At 38.2% G+C, this 20,153-nt stretch overlaps 1 protein-coding gene across 3 annotated transcripts in view; it reads right to left on the bottom strand.

Moving 5' to 3' along the window:
• The window catches only part of nlgn1 (neuroligin 1), a 316,481-nt gene extending 296,647 nt beyond the window's left edge, over positions 1-19,834 (bottom strand). The window contains exon 1 of one of the 3 annotated variants that reach the window (XM_040039866.1): positions 19,312-19,834. The gene's annotated coding sequence lies outside the window, so the exon portion shown is untranslated. The remainder of the gene's footprint in view (positions 1-19,311) is intronic. The other 2 variants (XM_040039868.1, XM_040039867.1) reach the window with 2 other exon arrangements.
• Positions 19,835-20,153: the final 319 nt, after the last annotated feature.

Genomic DNA, 20,153 nt, shown 5'->3' with positions numbered 1-20,153 from the left:
TTCTTACAGAACTCAAACACAATACAGTGGACAGAGTTTATGTCTTAGAAGTATTCCAATGTAGCAACGACTCTGAGCCTTCATGGATCAAGCAATGCAGGGGTGTTTTTTTGGCTTCAACGATTGATTCAAACTAAGAACATGTATACCATCCTCAAAAATCTGAGACCAAGAAAAAAAATAGTCTCATAAGGAAACTCAGCTTTTGGATATAAAGTTTTCCCTTGTTACCGAATACAAATATTTCTTAAAGTATTTGTTTGAAATAAATATTCGTAAAAAACACGTTATTTGTGCCTTTCCAAATACTGTATTCGGGTTCGGCTCCACCCCTAGTCTGTAGTTAGATCTCCTGTATTTTTTAAATTCAAAACGCTTCATATAATTCTATGTGTCAGTCTTACTGCACTTATTGCAAGACTTATTGCAGAACACTTCACTATAGATGGTGATTAATGTCCAAGAGTAGATAAAATTACTGGTTACCCATTTTATTTTCATAACTTCTGACAACGTCAATGAATACAGTTCATTTATTTCTTAAGATTATGGAACTGCCAGAACAGTTGTCAAAGAGGTGCATTATTGTTCATTTAAGTCTTTGCAGGGCCTTTTTTAATCTTAAGAAAGAAGATCAAATACAAACTTAATACTTTAATAAATTCACAGCAGTTTAAACGATGCAACATGCATTTCAATCCCCAACTGTTTTTCTATTAAATTATAACAATAGGTTATATATTATAAAACCAAGGCACTAGCATCCTGACATGCTTCAGAGCACATTGTCTGCAAAAATTAGGAAATAACTGCAATTGTTTTCACAGCAATTTCTCGTGGCGTTATCATTTACAATAACAAGTATAAATTACTGAAACAATGTAGAAAAATACTTTCTAGTGCAGTGATAAAATATTCAAAATATGAGACTGCTCAGAAAATGAAATAAATTAATATGAAAAATACAATTACCTCACTGGCTGAATATTTCACTTGTATTCCTGTAAAAAGTACAATTTCAGACTCAATAGCTGACTTAAAGACTTATAAACTATTTTCAGCCAGTCTGTATATTTTGAATATAAATGTTTTATGGGCAGACGGAGTGCTTAAAGAATGCTGTTATAAAATGTCATAAATCTATCTGTCACTTTCCTGTTATTTCTTTAATTCCCTCCATTTCCCCCTCTCTACTTTTGTGTTAATTTTCTTGTTGCTTCAGTTGAGTGGTGATTGAATGCCACCGGGTGTTCAGAGCAAATTTCACACGTGGTCGAGACCGGGTAACCAACTGGAAAATCCCTCTTCAATCTTCACCTCTCGTCTTCATTCCATTTCCTCTTCCTACTATCCTCCACTCACTCACATCTCTTCATTTCATAGCCGTTTCTTTTTTATCCTCAGATTAATTTCCCCTCCCTTTCCTGCCTGCTCCTCTTCTTGATTTATTTCTATACATACTTGACCCTCTGCAGACCTGTTAATGTGGATACCAGCACATTATTCACTCTCTCTAATGTACATATGTATATGCTCTCTTATCTGTTATGCAACAGTCTTTTATCACGCTCTCATATTCCTGTCTGCTATAAAATACACACAAAAACTGACATTAATATTGATCATTTTGTCTCTTTTCATCACTTTCTGCTGCTCCATCTCATACATTTTTAGATATTTTCACTTATTAGTTTCTACTTAACATGACCAGGTTTTGAAGTTGTGAGTCGTACATGGTTTATACTTTGGATTTCCCCTCTTATCATCTATATTCTCAAGCTTTTCCCACTCATTTCTGCTGCTACTTTGCCCTGCAGGGATCAATAAAGTTTTCCTCTTATCTGTTTGCACACTCTTAGCTCGTACTCTTCAATCCACTCCTACTTTTCATCCTCAACTCTCATTTTTTCACACCTTTAATAAGATCATCCAGCCTTCACCTCCTTTTTTCCCCACATATTTGCTCTTCTCTTCTGCAACTCTCTGAGACTTTGTTTTCTAACTTTTTCAATTTATGTCTTTATTCTTTTGTCTTTTATCCACATTTTAACTTCCTTTCTTTCTTTTTTGCTCTTTGCTTGTCCTCCCCTACTCCTCTACTTATCACTCCTCTTCCCGCTTCTATTTCAACTCCTCTGTTGCCTTCTTACTAATGTTCTTTCTTCCTTTTCCCAGTCGCTTTTTCATCACGTTCCTCCCTTTGCTCTCAATTTCCTCTTGGTCTCCTCCCTTAACCTCACCTCTTTACCTTCTCCTCATCCTTCACTTCATCTCTCCCAATTTCACCTCCTGGCCGGGGCAAAAGTGCTGTAGCTGCGTAACAAATCCCCACTGAATCCCCTCAGTCTAAGTCGCTGTTCTAATGAGCTCAGATCAGCCACGGCAGCCCGCAGCCACACTGCTGCCATTTCACTGACGCTCAGTGACAGCCATTAAAGTGGTGTGTGTCCGTGTGTGTGTGTGTGTATTACTCATGTCATGAGGACACAAATCGGTTTACACAGTCACATTGTGGGTACCCGCATCTCTCCTATGAACAAAAAACAGCAACTGTAACATAAATCTTTAAATGAAGTAGGAAGACTCACATTAATGTTAGGGTTGGGTTAGGTTTATCTTAAGGTCATGAAATATGCATTTAAGTCAACATAATGTCCTCTGAAGAGTAGCTGTATGACACATGTGCGTCTTGATGGTTGCACATACATATGTGTACCTGAAGGATGTTGTCTCAAGCTTAAAGGCCCTTACACACCAAGCAAGTTGTAATAAAATTACATGTAATTCTGAATTTTTCAGATGCAAACTGGTCTCTAAATTATGTACATGTCATGTTTTTCCAAAAACGTGTCCTCAAAAAACACACTGCAAAAAAGTGAAGTTAACATCAAGCATTATTGAGCTGGTCCTGATGTTTCTAAAAAAGAAAAGCAAGAAAGAAAAAAAGCAAGAGATTCTTGGTTCATCCAATTCTCAAGAGAAGACAACAGCAGAGAGAATTTGATGGTTGGATCCAGGAGTTGATGCTGTATCACAACAAATGTACTTTCACACATATTTCAGGATGTCAATGGGACAGTTTGAGCTATCGTTCAGTGAGTTGACTGACCTGGAATAGCATCTAGAATAGTGTTATTTTATCATTTCCATATCATTGTATATTCAGTACTGATGAGTGTTTTGTACTAGCATCGCACTTGTTGCCAAATACATTGGTCAGACTGGTAAGATGTGTTTATTCACATATAAAAATGTGAAAAAATTAACTTAATCCAAAACAAATAATCTTGCAAATTCATTCATGGTGTCAGTTTGAATTAAAAATAGGTACGTCCAAAAAATATTTTAAACAGACAAAACATTTGCACAAATGTTACGCGTCTGGTGTTTAAGGGCCTCAAAGCTGAAAAATTTAAATATTTAAACCAAAAACAACACATAAATGAAAATTAGGCTTACCAAGCAAAAATAATAGCACAACTGTAAAATCAGTCACTGAAGAGCTACAGTTCAGGTCTAACACAGACAAATGCAACTGAAGCATCAATAAACAAAACAATGCCCGCCACACAAATAGCTGCCACATATTAATGTCTACATATTGTAACGGCAGCCCGGCGAGGAAGGAGCGGCCAGCAGGTTCAGCGGGCATGTGGTGTGGAGGTTAGCCGGACAACTCGGAGGCCAGTTAGCTAAACAGAACAACAGGCTTTTATTTAGCGTTAACAGAACAACATACAAGCCTGGTCTCCTCCATGGCTCCACCCTATTCGTACATACATGTCCCGAGGTTAGGTAGTCGCCAGCGCCAGCCCATTACAATGGTACGGTCTCTCTAAACAGATGCACGGAGAGCAGCATGCTTGGCTGTAATGGCTGCCACTGCACTCGCACTAGGAGATGCACTACTATAATAATAGGACGACACCCCATAGCGGTGCTACACCATAGTAAGGGTTGTTACAAGACGCATGTAGTAACATGCATCCTGTGGGTACACAATAATTGTACCTCATAAATATGTGTGAATAGGTGATTTGGGCTTGAAGTCTACAGCATTTTAAGTTGCTGATAAGAGTAAAAAAGCACAATTATTATATTATATCATTATAATGATTATTCCTTTCACCCCCCACTCCCACTTTACTTTAACACAGGAAAGCAACTGATCCAATCTAACCTACTTGATGGCTTTGTCAAACATATAGTTGTTAACCTTTCATTGTGTTGCAGGTCAATAAGAATTGATAACATCACAAACCTGATTATCTAAACTTTTAATTTCCTCTGAGCTAGAGATTTTACATTTGTCAGTTTTGCAGCCTTCTCCCTGTTAAATACATCATCCTAGGTCCACATACCAAAGTAAGATAGTTAAGCCAAAGAGCTGTGCTGACCGCTTTATGATTTACATTAAGTAGTTTTAATTTGGAATGACAGTAGACTGACTTTTGTACTTTTTTTTGGAACTGCTTGTATTTTTCTAAAGAGATATCAGGCTGGTCACCAACTATTTTATAAAAAGGTTCAGTACATGTGAAGGTTTTCAGAATTTACCTGCATATTTTTACACTACATTATCATGCATTGGTTTTAATAGCCTGGCCCAATGGATATCAGATCAGGCTGTAAGCAGTTCATGGATTAAAAACCATTTATTAGAGAAAAGTCAAGAAGAAGAAAAGCAAAGAAGGGAAATTGATATCCAATTAAACGTACGATCATCTCCCCGGTCTCTGCAATCCAATTTCCAACATTATAACAGTCCAATTCACAAATCTCATTTACTTTGTGTTTGTTTCTGTTATCAGACCACAGATGAGTATTTGATAATGCCTCATAAATACTGAAATATGTTCACCAGCAGTCATGCTGAATAAATTCAGTGTTTTAGAAATTGTTACAAAATAAAAATATAGGCTAGTGACAGGAGCTGCACTACCAGATCTTTTTGTCATCCCTGTAACTGTTATCTACTCCAACTAATGGCATGGTTTAGTTGAAAAGAGCTATAAATAACTGAGCTCTATCAAGAATGTGTTGTGCCGAAGGACTCGTTAAATAAATAAAGATTCAGAATGGATTAATTTGGAGAATATTTGCAGAAGATGATAATTGAAACCATAACCATGGCAAAGACTTAAACCCTTTTTGTTGTTTATAAAAGAAAGGTCAAGCTGCGCAAACACCTCACTGAATTTTTCTCCTCTTGTATTATTTATTTGTTTGTTTTTGAATTGTATTCCCCTTAATTATATATCCCGTTTAAGAAGAGACATGGTCCGTCTTGCCAAAATTAGATGAAATTCTGAGTGCACAAAAGTTGATCCACCGTGCAATACCATTGGGAAACTGGCTGGCAATGCCTTGATTTGTCATCATATCAGTGATTCTAAACACACTTAGTAAAAAGGATACAACTGAACAGATGAAGGAACACTTTTAGTCATGAATTAGCTTCCCAGAGTCTGGTCCTCAATTGAAGCGCTGAGGCACCTAACATCCAAAAAAGTGCTTTGAATGTTAAGAGAACATTTCCTGAAGATTAATTAAAGAAATTCTAAGAACGCTTGAATATGAGAGTTTAGGTTATATAGAAATGTTTACATTTAAGCTTGTTTGACATATACAAGCGTATACCCTGTTCCTGTGGTCATTTGCACATTCTTCAATAAATCACTGCATCCATTTCCCAATAAAATATAAAGAAATGAGGGGTATCTCGTGACTTTTTCAAAGTACTGTTCATAAATGTTCTTCTACATCAACATTTTGCGCATGATATAAATCTCCAGATTTGTGACTGGAGAATTGTTTTTTCAACCCCCAAAGTGCTGCTCTGCAAAAGAATGATTTGAGTAGCATACGCCAGCTTTCTTTTTCAATAAACACACTGTCAATTAAAATTGCTGAATGTCAGTCTGCTTAAATTATCTGTAAGGTGCTAGTGGAGTTTTTGTCATTTGCATATTTCACTCGTTCGTCACATCACTCGAAGTCTGCCTTCAAATTGCATTGGTAAATAGGGCTGAGATGTTGCCAAGTTAATTGCTTATAACCCACTTGATTGCCTGTTGCTCGCTGACTAAATGACAAAAAATCAGAGATGTATATGGAGTACAAAATTAAAGGAAGTACATAGATGGATTTTTTTAAAACCCACCCCTGGTCAAAGCAGTGACACCTAACCACAGTAAGATAATGCATTGACAGATTGCCTTTAATAAAGTAGAGTCAGCATGTGGAGGCAGCCAGTAGGTGTAGTGATTATCTGAGAGGGCAGTCGGGGGAAAACTAAGGGCCAATCATTTTATCCTGGCTTGTCACCACACAGAACATAGTGTTATTTTAAAGAGAGGCAGAGAGAGCAAGAGAACAGATCAAGGGGGGGAGTGAGAGAGAAGCATAGGGCTCACAGGAGACTTATGGCTTAGTCAGTCATTCAGCTAAACACTCCATCAGCCTATGCTTTAGTCAGTCTCATCCATATCCACCTTCTATTTTCCATCGTCCATCCATCCATCTCTCCTCTAGCCGCTCTTGTGTGATAAATCCTCACAACATCACAGCATTTTAGCCATCCCTCTATCCCTTTGTCTGTCCTATTTTAAGCATCTCATCTCACCTATGTATGTGGCAACCACACACACAGGTGCACACACATCAGGGATTGTGGAAGGGATTTATTGAAGAGGTGCTTATGACTATTTGAGGGATGTGCTTAGCTTGCGGGAGAGATTCAACTTCTCAGTGGTCTGAGAGAACTAGTCACTTTAAAAATTATGATGCCTGTATGTACAACCAAGCGTGCGTGAAAGATATTGAATCTGGTGCTGGTGATTTGCACTCTGGGTTTTAATTTTTCAGAATATACCGTACATGATTACAATAATATGGACATTTTACAAATATAGTTTATAAAGACAGCTAGGCAGGCCAAGAGAAAGGAGAAAGCACGAGCAGCACAGCTACCTCTGTGACAACAGAATACTGAACTACGCTTCAGTATTTCAGCTACTGTAGCCTTATTATGCATGAAGCTGTAGAATCAAGGACGCCATGGACATGTTCTCATAGTTTTCATGTAGATTTCGCAGTCTTTCCTCAGCTGTTTAACCCAAAATATGAAATACAGCGCTCGTACTAGCTAGAAAAATCTTAATTCCACAGGTCGCTTTTGCAATTACACTTCATAGTATTTTTTTGTTATGCATATTTTTACATATTTCAGAATATTTACCATTCTTTATATTTTTAAATATTTTCATTATGTGTTAGCCAACTGCAATAAAATTTCCTTATTTTTACACTTGCTGTATTGATCTTATCTCTCAATCTCACTGTCAGATGAGAAAACTGGTACTGGGTAATTATTACAGCATTTCTCAAGATATTTTAAGACAATAATTGCAACATTTGCAGCAATTAGCATTTACATTTTTTACAAAACCTCTGAATAAATCTACGCTATAGGTAAGACTAGGGAAATATCACGGAAGACTATAAGCAGACAACTTTCTACTTCTCTGCTTTGAGTTTGATACTCTACACTTAAATGTCCATTCTCTTATCTTTCATTATTGGCACTGGACAGAAATGCTGAAATCATGATGGATACTGTGCTGGTTTCATATAAAAAAAAACCTAGCCTGCTGACTGTCGTGTCTCGAGGCAGCCTACTCGTGAACAAGGCTGACTGGCTGTTGTTCAGGCTGTTGACTAGGGAATGTAGCCTGTGTGCTGGCCTGTCAGTCTGGATCAGTGTGCTGTGTGCCCTTGGCTCCCACGAACAGAGTTAAACTCCAGCACAGAGCCTAGGGCACTTCGCACACACGGTCCACGCAAGCACACACAAAAAAATACACACATGCTAGCCTACGGAACAGCAAGGTATACGAGTACTGAGAGGATGTGTCCATGTGTTCACCATGTTCGACTTCTCTTCCTTTCTTTACCTTCTCATCAAACAGCTTTCATTGCTCTCCCCCCCCTCCCTTTCTTTCTACTCACATTAGAAAATGTTGTCACATGCTCAATCTACTCTGATAAAATCAACTAAACCCTTACCCCTCTCCACTTCAGGAAACACCCTGTTCTCCAAGAAATAAATGAAAATGCCTAGGATTGTAAAGTGGCATGTAATCTGTTAAATACATTGTATATCCATGTATTTATGATATACTATAAAGAGATGGCTTGTGGTAGGGCTTACTGATTTTGGATTGTAATGTGCTCCCTAAACAAGACTTTGTTTTATATATCATTTGAACTGCAGGAATTTCAAGAAGAATTTTACTGGGATTGTTTTGCTGGGCACATAATTTTAACATATTAAAACATGTTACCACCAAGCAATGAAGTATTAATAGTAATTGGTCATTTCAAGTATTTCTGTGAGACAAAGGCAGGATGTATAAAACCCTGAAAGAACTTTTGCAGAACTGATGTATGTTTCAGATGGAGGGTTAGCGATGTTTTCTAGAGCAGGTCAAGGCCCACATGTTGAAGTGTAGAAAAGCGTAAATAACAAAGCTTACATTTCCTGTATTTTGTGGACTTTTGTTGTAAGTTTACACAATTACTTAAACTATTTTGTGAAATTCACCCTTCAAAGTATTCACTGCAAATTTACTGTGTGCTTCATTTCATTGGTTATTTTTTTTTGTTCTTTGTAACTTTGTCAATGTGCTGCCATAAATAGCTCAATCCATTCATACTAATGTTGAGACTGCCCGGTGAACTAACAGTTTTTCCGTTTTTCATCTGTTTACAATTTCAGAAGGAATCAAAAACATTTTCATGTCCTCTCTGGTCAGGTGTTTTGCACACCTTAGATGTCATCTTTATCGCAGCAACAGTTATATGTAAATTAGATGCAAATTATGAAATAGTGAAGCGTCAACATCCATTCATGTAGACAATGTGAGTGGAGAAAACACTTTTGTATGTCTATGAAATTAAGTGTGTATATGTGCTTGGATTTATAGAATTTGAAGATCATCCATACACAGTATGATGTTAGAGCGATGTTCTGATTAGAAACCTTCAATGTTACACACATAACACCCACACAAATGCTGCTGCAGACCATGCACATCCTTCATGGCAGTGGTATTCCCTGAAGGCAGCGGCCTCTTACAGCAGTCCAATGTGCCCTGCCAAACACACACACACACACAGCCTAATAACCTTACATGAATTATGTGTGCATTAAGCATTCATCGGCCTGCATTGTATTCAATTCAGTCACCTAGACAGAGAATAATCAATGTGTGGAAATTTTCTCTCGGTCACAAAGTCTAACAGTAGGCGTCCATACTAAGCGGCTTGGTGCCATGAGTACCACAGCAGGGATAAAATGGAAAGTGACCGGTGTTATCTGTGTGGGTGGTGGAAGAGCTGAGTTCTCCCTACTCTGTTTGCTTCACCTGGCAGACATGTTTTGCGTGGTTGCAGGGGGGGGGGGGGGGGTCAATGGGGAAAGCAGTAGGTTGGCGTGAAACTGGCTTTCCTCACCACCACACTGGCTCAGCGTGAGATGTATCCCTTCAGGACAGAGACACAGGCAAGTACAGGCTGCCTCCTGAAAGCTTTCACACACACACACATTCAACTTAAAGCACAATCACACATAAAAGGACACACAATTATGCACCCAAATCACAAGGAACCTGTGCAGGTTAGATCATTATACCTCATTCCTAACCTTTTACATTCACCCTCCCCAGTATCCATTACCTCTCTTAATCACTCGACTCATCTTTCCAACCTGTGTTACACTTGGTGAGAGTTCAAGTCTACTTCAAAGACATAATTACTGTAGCCAGTTAGTTTGAGGAGCACATTTGAAAAACCTTCCTCTCTCGAGTCCCTGAGGTTCCACAGAGACCCTTAAGGAGCTGGTTGCTGTTAACAGATGACCACCTGCCATAATATCTCCACTGCCATTGGTAGGCGAATGTGTGTGTGTGTGTGTGTGTGTGTGTGTGTGTGTGTGTGTGTGTGTGTGTGTGTGTGTGTGTGTGTGAGAGAGAGAAGAGAAGACAAGACTTCAGTAGCTTTGTCTCTTGGAAGTACAGCTATCCATTAACGTTGCTCCACTTCTACTGTTGTTTCTCTACAAACCTCTAGTCTGAGTAATGCATGCCTGCACATAGACACACTCATGCACATACAAAGACACACTCCCTGGCCATGTAACAGCCTTAACCTTAACAGCCCTATCAGCCTGCCAGCACAGTCTGTTCTTTTCAGCTTCATCCTCAGGTGAGCTTTCAGCTAATACAAATGTGTGAAAGGACTTGAAGACTCTAAAAGTGACACCCTCTGGGGCAAATGTGAGACAAAAAAGAGCAAAGCCATCATCTCATAATTCATCAACTTGGCTTCACATCAACACTATGGAAATAGTTTATTTATTTTTTAAGAAGTCCTGGAGGATATTGTGTCGAGTCTTTCAAGCTGCTTGCACTGTAGCATAAAAAAGTATTATTCAGCACTTGCAGATAACTCAGCAGGGACTGTCACAGTTATTAAATCTGGGAGAAAAAAAATTATGTAAACACAGCCAATGATTATCGGCTTTCACCACAGCGTCTGTACGAAGTCATTTCAGAATGCTAGCAAAAGGCTCTCATAACCTAATAGCAAGGGCCAGGGCAGAGTGACAGAAAGCTAATCGTGAGCACTAAATGACAGTTCAGTGGGTCACTTTCCATAAAACCGTGTGCCTGTGCGACGCAGAATTGTTTTGTTAATGGTCACACCTGTTGACATGCAGTTGGATTATCCTGTAGCAGACCATTCAAAGATAATATGACCACCGATAACCCAGATAAGATGGGTGTCAACTAGGGCTGAGCAATAATATGATAAAGATAACTACCGCTAATAACTAAAAACCTTTCCTCATTTGTAATATGAGTCATGGTCAATGTGAAATGGACAGAATTCATCTCATCCATGTTTTGACAGACAATTTAAAAGGGCAGTAACAATAAGAATAGCTTCCTGCCAAACCAATCATGTGGTTGGAACAGAGTTAGAGTCACGTCAGATTAGATTGAAACACATGGCGTAGGAAGAGCAGCCGGCAGCAGCACATGTGCAGGTGCATGGGCTACTCCAGACGTACGCACTAGTATGTTAGCAATGTGAGGAAGGTAAAAGATGATGGCAAATGTGAAGACAATGGAAAATGTGAAGGAAAACTTGAACAACAGACATGACACCCTGAGGGACACAGACCCAGGCTATTTAAAGTCCAACAAAGAAGCAGAGTGACATATACTGCAAACTGTGTCAAAAGCACGTTCCCCCAAAGGCAGATAACACCACAAATTCTTTTTATGCTTCTGAAGCAGTGCCATCCTCGCACAGTGCACAGTTGACTGTTTACTTGCACAATGCAAGACTTCACAGTTCCAAAAACTTATGTACCATACCTTACAACAAAAAATAAAGAAAGACACTGATGTCATAATACAATAGCATACCTTATTGTAAAATACACGATATCAACAAGAGCAGTCAAAAAATGTTCAGTTTAAGCAGCAGATGAAAGTAACTGACCCTTTTTACCAAAAACATTTCTCAGTCAAATGGTAGTTTCCAGTGTATAAACAGATTATAGAGCCAAACAACTGTCACACTATCACTTAGGAATGGTCAAGTTACACACTTGGTCCATCAGCTGTACGAGCATCAATGCCCACTTTATTGAGGCAGTACTGCACTTCTTTTTTTTTTTCTTTAAAAAAACTTTTTTTAAGTTTATTTATTGTTAGCAATGTAGCACAGCTGAGTTAATACGTTATTTTTTATGTTCTCCTTTGATTGCATCTATTTATATCTGGATTTTTTTCCCCAATAATTGAAAACGGCCTGAATATGAGTTTATCTATATGTACAGTATATTTACAGTATATTATATAACTACACTATTCATGAGCAAGTATATTTTTTTCAGATGTTTTTGGATCCATATCTACATCTACATTTATTTACTGGCCAAAGAATTTAGTTGACGCTGTAACACCAGAAGCTTTTACTGTTTCAGAATTAAGATTTTACTTTCACATATGTATGTATACCATTGCATAGAGTTGCAGACAGACACCCACTCCACTCACTGGCAGATAAACTGTTGATGTTCAGAACACCTTACAACATTTTATGAGCGATATCAAGATATCAGTAAAGCTCCCATTTCAACAAGAACAATTACATTTTAATGAACAGTTATCATAAACGTTAATGCGACTGGCAAATATATTAATATTAGCTGTTTAACTGTTCGCAACCAATAACCAACAGCAAAATCAGCCATCTGTAATCAGGTAAGGTGGTGGCTAGGAGCGATGTCTAATTAATGAAACAACAATGCCAATGTTGGCGTGAGACAGGAAATGTTATCAGGGGTGTTATCAGTGTAATGTTAATTGACAGTGTTCATTTAACAAGATAACGAAAATATTTAAGTCTAAACAGTGTTTGTCTTAAAATGTAAAATTTTAACTAAACTCCCATTTTATTGTGTTTTTCAGAAAACATGAGCTCTGACCTAGACCTTGAAATCAATGTCACCTGGGCCTTGGCTCAAACAAGATTTTAAGGAGTTGTTCCTATGGTATCAATTTGACAAACCTAGGTGACTTCCTTCTTGAGTTATCGCATCCATAACATTTTTTGTAAACTTGACTTCTGCCTTTGACCTTTATGTCGCTGAGATTCAAACTCGTCTGAGATGTTTAATAGCTGCACGTATGGTATCGTTTTCAAAATCCTAAATCGACTGATTCTCAAGTTATTACATTCACAAATTTGGGTGTCCACACCGCTCCTCTGCTCGTCTGTCCCACAGGGTAATAACAGTACCCCATCAGCCTTTTACAACTGAGGGGTAAAAATCTATTGAGTGTCAAGTATTTTCCTGGGTGTCCATACTAAATTTAAAATGATAATATATTCTAATCTGCAGATTATTAATCTATTAAAGAAAGTCATGACTGGAAAGGCATGACATTTTCTCATAATTTGAAGAAATAATAAACTATGTTCCATTTACCTAATTCATCTAATGTAAGACTAGGCAACAGGACACAGACTTGTAACAGCTCTTGTTATGTTATAAAGGTATGGATTTATTTCCATTTCACTTGTTGTCTAAATAACTTTCATCTTAATATTACAGCTTTTATCTGACCAACATTATTTAACTAGGCATTACCAGCTCCACACTGATAATCACAGGGAGCTTAAAACCTCGGTAAAAAATTGTGAATGTTTAAATCACAATTTTAGACTGTTTATAAAATTGTTACACTGCTACATTCTACTTACTACACAATACATAGCTATTCAGTTCTGACTGTTACTCTTGGCACAAATAATTCTTGTTTTGAAGAATAATTTAGTTTGAATGGGATTTCTAGGGACACTGGGTATACAGTAACAAGAAGCACTTGTTTACAAAGAAAAACCTCCCAGAAAGGCAAAAGAAGGCTACAGTAGAATGCTGCTGCATTGAGCCATCCCCCACACACCACCCCTCAGCTCAACATCACTAAACCAGTGAGTAACAAATGAAAATGCCGGTTTACTCGTTTCAGACTTTCTAATCTCAAAACAAATGTTTTAGTACAGATAAGCTCAGAGAAACATAAAACAGAGTACTCACTTTCAACCACTGCATACAGCTACCAAACAAATCCTGACATATTACATTCATCATTTTAATAATGCAGTAACATTAGACAAGTAGTTGCAACATGTTCACAATATAGTAGCTAGCAGTTTGTTTCTCACTTGGAAGCACATCCAGTTGGAAGATATTTGGCTCTCTGTTTCAATATTTAATTTGCAGTTTGAGTTGGATTCCCACAGTTAATCCCACAGTTTGGTTTCCAACATCGGGCTGTTTCTTTTTAAGACTATTATTATGGTTTCCTAACTGCTATACTCTTCAAAAGTAGTGTTAAGTGTTGGATGATGGTTTTGCGGCAAAAGCAAAACACTTTATTGTCTGTATCACAATGACATTTATATTTTCTACACCTGTTCAGCTCGTTCAGCTGGGCTCACACAGCAAAGAAAGCAAGAAAAAGAGTTCACCAATGTGTCTATATAGACCTTTCTGTCAAATGAATGTTTTATCCCTGCCCATTATTATTCTAGGGTTCTCCTTACTGACAAAATCAGAGAAAGGTAGAGTATAGCATATACTTAAATTTAATGCTATGGTATCTTCGTAAAGTCCATTGTTGCATATCAGCGCGTTAATCACCATTTATACCAGAAATTCTCATTAAAGCAATGACTCATTTTGGCCAGACTGAGAATAAAAATAATTATTTCAATTCTGCTTCAGTTTTTTTTTTGCATGCTGGCTTCTTACACAGAAATGTAAATGGGTGCGAAGTCATATGGTGATTCAGTTATTTGACACGTTCAACAAATGTCACCCTGCAACACTACTTCCTGCAAATCATGTGACTGGTAGGAAGTCATGTTGCGTTCTACTGAACATTATATGTGCATTACATATAGCTTTTAATGAAACTGACTGTAAAGGTGGTCACATTAAAAAACTACTTGATGTAAAAATGAATAGACATATTTGTTATTTGTCCTCTAACTGCTATTTATTACATTTTTCTGACATTTTTCTTGCATAAACCTCACAAATTGCAAGGAAGAAGTGGCCATGTAGTTGTGGTTCATCTCTATCTGGCTTTGGTGGAGTTTCAAGTACTAGAGATGAGTGTAAATGAGCTAGAGTTCATTTTTGACCTATCTAGAGGCTAGCTCTCAGTGTCTTAAAAATCCCCTACATTACAGGAAGCACTGCCTGAAACGTCTGGGGAAAAAAAAGAACAACATCAAGTTTATATCGTTTTTTTCACATCTAAAGTAAAAAAGCATGTTGTGTGTATTAGAAAAAAAATGTAATATAATGTACATTTTTATTTTGTTTATTAAAATTTTAAGGGTGACCCAGCGTGCACGTAACCAAGACCTTCTTAATCCCAGTTCACCGGTTACTCATGTGAACTCTGGCTCTTCACATTCTCTTTTAATGAAAAGGGTCTTGTGTAATCATTGTTTTTTGATGTCAAGAGGAAAAAAGTGTTTAATATCTGAACTACGAGGTGTGTGCAACAGTGGACAGCACATAATTTCTGACACCAGCAGACAAGCATTCAACTCTTATGTATGAATATTTTTTATTTATTTATAGATTTTACTTCTGTATGCAAATGTACCTTTTTATTACAATTTGATTAAGGTTTAAAGTGTGTGGTGAATTTAAGGTTAAATTATATCCTTTAACAAGGTAAAAGACAAACCTTGACGGATTTCTCAGACATTTCCTTAGTTACTACAGTTTCTTGTCACATGACATAAGTAGGACAGTAGAGTACATAGTCTCACATAATGGGGGACTCTTGTTGACTCTCTTAGATTTTGCACAACATGATAATACATTATCAGTGCAGGACATTATGATAGTTCAACTATATAGAAAAATATAGCTATTGGACCATACCTATTATTTTTTTAATTCGGGCTTTTTCAGTCCTACTGCTACAGGTGTGCACCTAGCTATGCAGTCTACCTTTACAAACAAGAATGAGTCACAATAAAGAACTCACTGAGTTCGATTGTAGTATTGTAAAAGGGTGCCACTGTTGCAACAGGTCATTTTGTGAAATTCGCTCCTAGTTATTCCACATTCAACTGTAAGTGGTCCATTTGCAAAATGGAAGCTTTTGGCTTGAGGGCCACGTTGAATATAAAAGGCCCTGAGCCTTGGTCCTCTGTTTCCTTTCCTTTTGGATTACAGCATGCACATATGACTAACCAATGGTTCCAACATTAAGAAGAGAAGTGGCAATACATGGTGCAGATGACAAGTCTGCAGTTAAAAGGTACTTCAACAAATCTGGGTCCTCCTGAGACCTCCTGTGCAATTCTGTGCTACAGACAAGGTTCTCCAACTCTTTAAACAAAAATTGGACTCCTGAGATGTTACAAGGCTCAATTGTCTTCTCACTCCATTGCGCCGTTTTCAGCAGCACCTGCCATAAACAAGGTTCCCACAAAGAAGTCGCACAAAACAGTATTCTGTTTTGCTGCACACCATGTTTATCCCCTCGGCCATCCCTGGTGCACCTTTGTGTCTACTTCATTTGAGCAGGAACAGCTTGCTGCATCTCAGAATATTTTATAGGGATGGGTCTGTTGGTGGAATTGTGACTCTCTGGCTCCATTCATATATCATGTTAACGTGTAAATGATCACTTCTGATGAGTTTCACATTTTGATACATCCTGTCTGTACCTTCTGTTTTTAAGCATGCAGACTGACTGTTTTATTTCACAATCCATGCAATTAATAAATTCAAAAAGATAAAAGAAGCGACATGAGCTTCAGCACGTTCTAGAGCCCAGGAGCTTCCAAATGTTGAAGCAGAATCTCAGCATCAAACTATTAAAGCCAGAGAAGAGGAATTATAGTTTATACTCTTACTCCTACTGTTCATAGGTTCCCCACAAACTTAATGCTAGTAAAAGTGTTTTGTAGCTGTAATAAACACAGCATGTAGTGGTGTTTTGCATGAGTGGATAACCTTGATATGTGTCTGTTTATATTTCCCCCCTACTTCACTTTGGGTTGATTTGGTTTATTTAATAAAGAAATAATAACTCTAACTGAATTTCTATTCTTATATATCGTGGGCTGGATCTGTAAGCACCAACAACTTGCAAATGTAAACTTGAACCACTTTTATCTTAAATATTAAAGACAAATTAGCTCAGTGAAAAATCCCTGTGCCCTCTCTGTAGCTCTGTCAATACTTAATTTATTTTGTGCTGTCTCAGGAAAGAAAGACGCATATTTAAAATCCTCTAATTGTTTCTTCATCGCCACGATTCGAGTGTAATTAGATCTTAAAATATGGTACATTCAGCAGTGTTTCTATACCACTGATTCAACAATACATAATCTTCACTTTACCACTTAAAACCCTTAAATAGGTCCCGTTTCCATATGACCAATTTAAAAAAGCGTTTAGTAGTAAGTCATGGCTTGTCTATATATATATATATATATATATATATATATATATATATATATATATATATATATATACATATATCACAGATATGAGTAGAATAACCAGTGCTCTCATGTCTGGGGAGAAAGAAAATACCTCAAGAATGTTGGTAAATTGTTAAGAAGGAACCGGCTGGAGTTTATGTTCAGCTCAGATCAGTGTTCATAGTGTTAAATTTGGAGGATTATTCACAAGGACCAAACCCAGTGGCACAAAAACAGTTTAAAGTAGAATTTCCCTGCTTTACACAAGAGAAACTTCCAAAAGAAATAAATAAAAACTTAAAAACAAATAAATAAAAACCGAGTGGAGAGTGAGGTGAAACAACAGGACCACAGCATGAGTCACCAACAAATCTATAATTTACAAACTAGCTCCCTGCCATGCACAGAACTGGTATATGAGAAGGAAAGTAGAAAAATGTTGGTTAAAAAGGATAGAGGTGTGTGATGAGCAAAAAGAAGATCACACTGATGAGTGGCGAATGGACATTTTCTTTCAGGGCTAAGCTATGTAGATCAGATCCCCTGAGACAGAGAGGTATGAACTGACTGCCCCCTACCTCCATCCAAATCACACATACAAACACATCCACAGCAAACACAGCAATGCGAAACTTCATTAAAAAGGTCATCTGCAGATCATGTCATCATCAACTACTGCCAGGAACAGTGTTCCGCTCACATGATTGCCCTCCTTTCACTCTTCATCCACATCTCATTACTAGATGAATGAAACAGTTTAGCCTTGAGATTTCTTATACTATGCGTTCCGTGTTTATTCCAGAATGTCATTATGAGTTATGCCATGTCTTTCTTTTAATTTAATCAAGTGGGCTCTAAAGTGCTTTAATTACATACTGTGGTAATTTGGGGTAGGTGGTAGTGGCATATGTAGTCCGGGGAATCCGCATTCCCTAGTTTAGTTACTAGATCTTTGGAAATCTCAACAAATGCATTAGTATCTTGATCTGCTGTGCTGCCTTTGAACAGTAGCCTATTTGAAGCAAATACATAAATATGCATGATTGTCCAGCCTTGATTGGGATCTTCGGGGCATTTGAAAAGATGCTCTAATAGCTCAAGAAGTGCAGACATTTCTGTACCTGAGCTCTTTCTCACCTTCTCAAAAGGTACCTGATCTGGGCTGAACTTAAAGGGGTGTAAGGATAACGGGGTAAGGGGTAATGCCATTTAATATTGTATCTGACCGGAGTACATCGAAGCATCCACGCGTCCTTTTTTGCGGCATTTGTGTGTGTGTGTGTGTGTGTGTGTGACAAGTCGCTGAGGCGTGCACACACAAATACCGCATTCATCCAGTTTTATATGATGATGGTGCCCCCGCAGCGGCCAGCGGGCGCAACTTTCCTCCTCCTCCTGGATCGAGGAGAGGATAGAGAGACTCCATTCAACACACACACACACACTTTATGAATCTCCCTCCATCCTGACCCTCAGCAATCAGCCTGAGAGGAGGTTTGCATTCATTTGATTACCAAGAGAAAACGAAGACAAATTTCGATAAATGTTAAGTATCAGCTGCACACCAAACACATTGCCTCAAATGTTTAATGCTGATAATTTTTTTTAAAAAATATTTTCTCTTTCATTAACAGAAGCTCCTCCTGAACAGTGACAGAAATGCACGCTCACAAACAGTCTGCAGGTGGTAAGCGATCGACCGACGGTAACGAATATCAGTTATATGTCCTATTTCAAAAGCAAGTCAGTATTTTTACGAAAAACAAGAATCACTGAGCCTTTTTCACCTAAAGGTTTCTTTTCTAAAGCAAGTATTTTGCGCAGCTTGGTCGGCGAGAGTGCGCAGCTCTGTGCGTTCATGCGCTTGGAACGGAGTGAGAGAGTCAAAAGTGGCAGACAGAAGAAGACGAGATGCTGCTTTCTGCTGTGCACGGGACGCTCATCAAGGCGCAGATCCTCCCATGACTTACATCTTAGACTAAGAAGAAACAGGGTCATTTGGAGATGTTTAATGCTATTCGTTATTTTAACCACATAAACTTGTCCTCGACCACATATTGTGAATAATTCTGCAGTGTAAATCATGAAGTCAAAAAAACAAAAAAACAAAATCAACCCACTGCATCACAGTTGCTGATTCTACCGGTGAATCCTCAAAGCCCACAGAAACCCGACAGTGCTCAGAGTTAAGTATGAGCGTGTGTTTACCGTTAAGAAACGATCCCATCCGCTGTTTTTTTCCACCTCAGACAATATTCCTCTGTGCCTTAAGTCCCGTTAGGTTAAGGTCCAGTCCTTCCAAAAGCCACATAGTACCCCTGAAAAAATCCCGACGCTCAAGCGTTGGAAATAAGCCTTGGAAATAAGACTGGCGCACTTTTCACTCCAGAGGGTAGAAACTCGGGTTAAATGCGGTCCAACATTTACACACGGGTAGAAAGAAATTAAGGAAACCCTTTTAGTCCAAAACAAGTGCTCCGTTAATCCAAAATGGGGTTTTTTATTCACAACTATAAAATTCTCCTGTGACAGAAGAAACCATTACGCTCCGGGTCTTTTGACGCGAATCGGTCTACATGTTAATGACGGTCACGTTAGAGAAAAAGAAAGAACAGTGGGATTTTTTCCCCCCCATCGTCCGCTCCTCACGATTCAGGTTGCACTTGGCTGATAAAACGCCGTCCTCTCTTTCTCGCTCTCTCTTCCTCTCCCCCCTCCTCCTCCTCCTCTCCTCCAGCCCCCAGTCTCTCTCGGAAGCTTTCGTGGAGCAGAGACGCACCTAGCGGCCTAAGAGGGAACTCCACAGCCACATGAGTTTATTTCCACCCCGCCCCCTATACAGACTGCTCTTAAAGAAACATTAAAATGTGAGGCTTTTTTGCGTGTGTGTAAAAAGAGAAATCAATAAAACCTTCGTGAAGTGTGATTTGAAAAGTTAGACCACCATTCAGCTTGTTGCTTATATATAACAAAGATAAATAAAAAAAAGGTAAACTCCTATTGCCCAGTGGTGTACAGTAAAATATCTTTAACACGCTTGCTTTATGAAT

This window comes from Simochromis diagramma, unplaced genomic scaffold (assembly GCF_900408965.1).
Source record: "Simochromis diagramma unplaced genomic scaffold, fSimDia1.1 OVJJ01000026.1, whole genome shotgun sequence".
NCBI classification, from domain to species: Eukaryota; Metazoa; Chordata; class Actinopteri; order Cichliformes; family Cichlidae; genus Simochromis; species Simochromis diagramma.
This window is presented reverse-complemented; position numbering and strand designations above follow the sequence as displayed.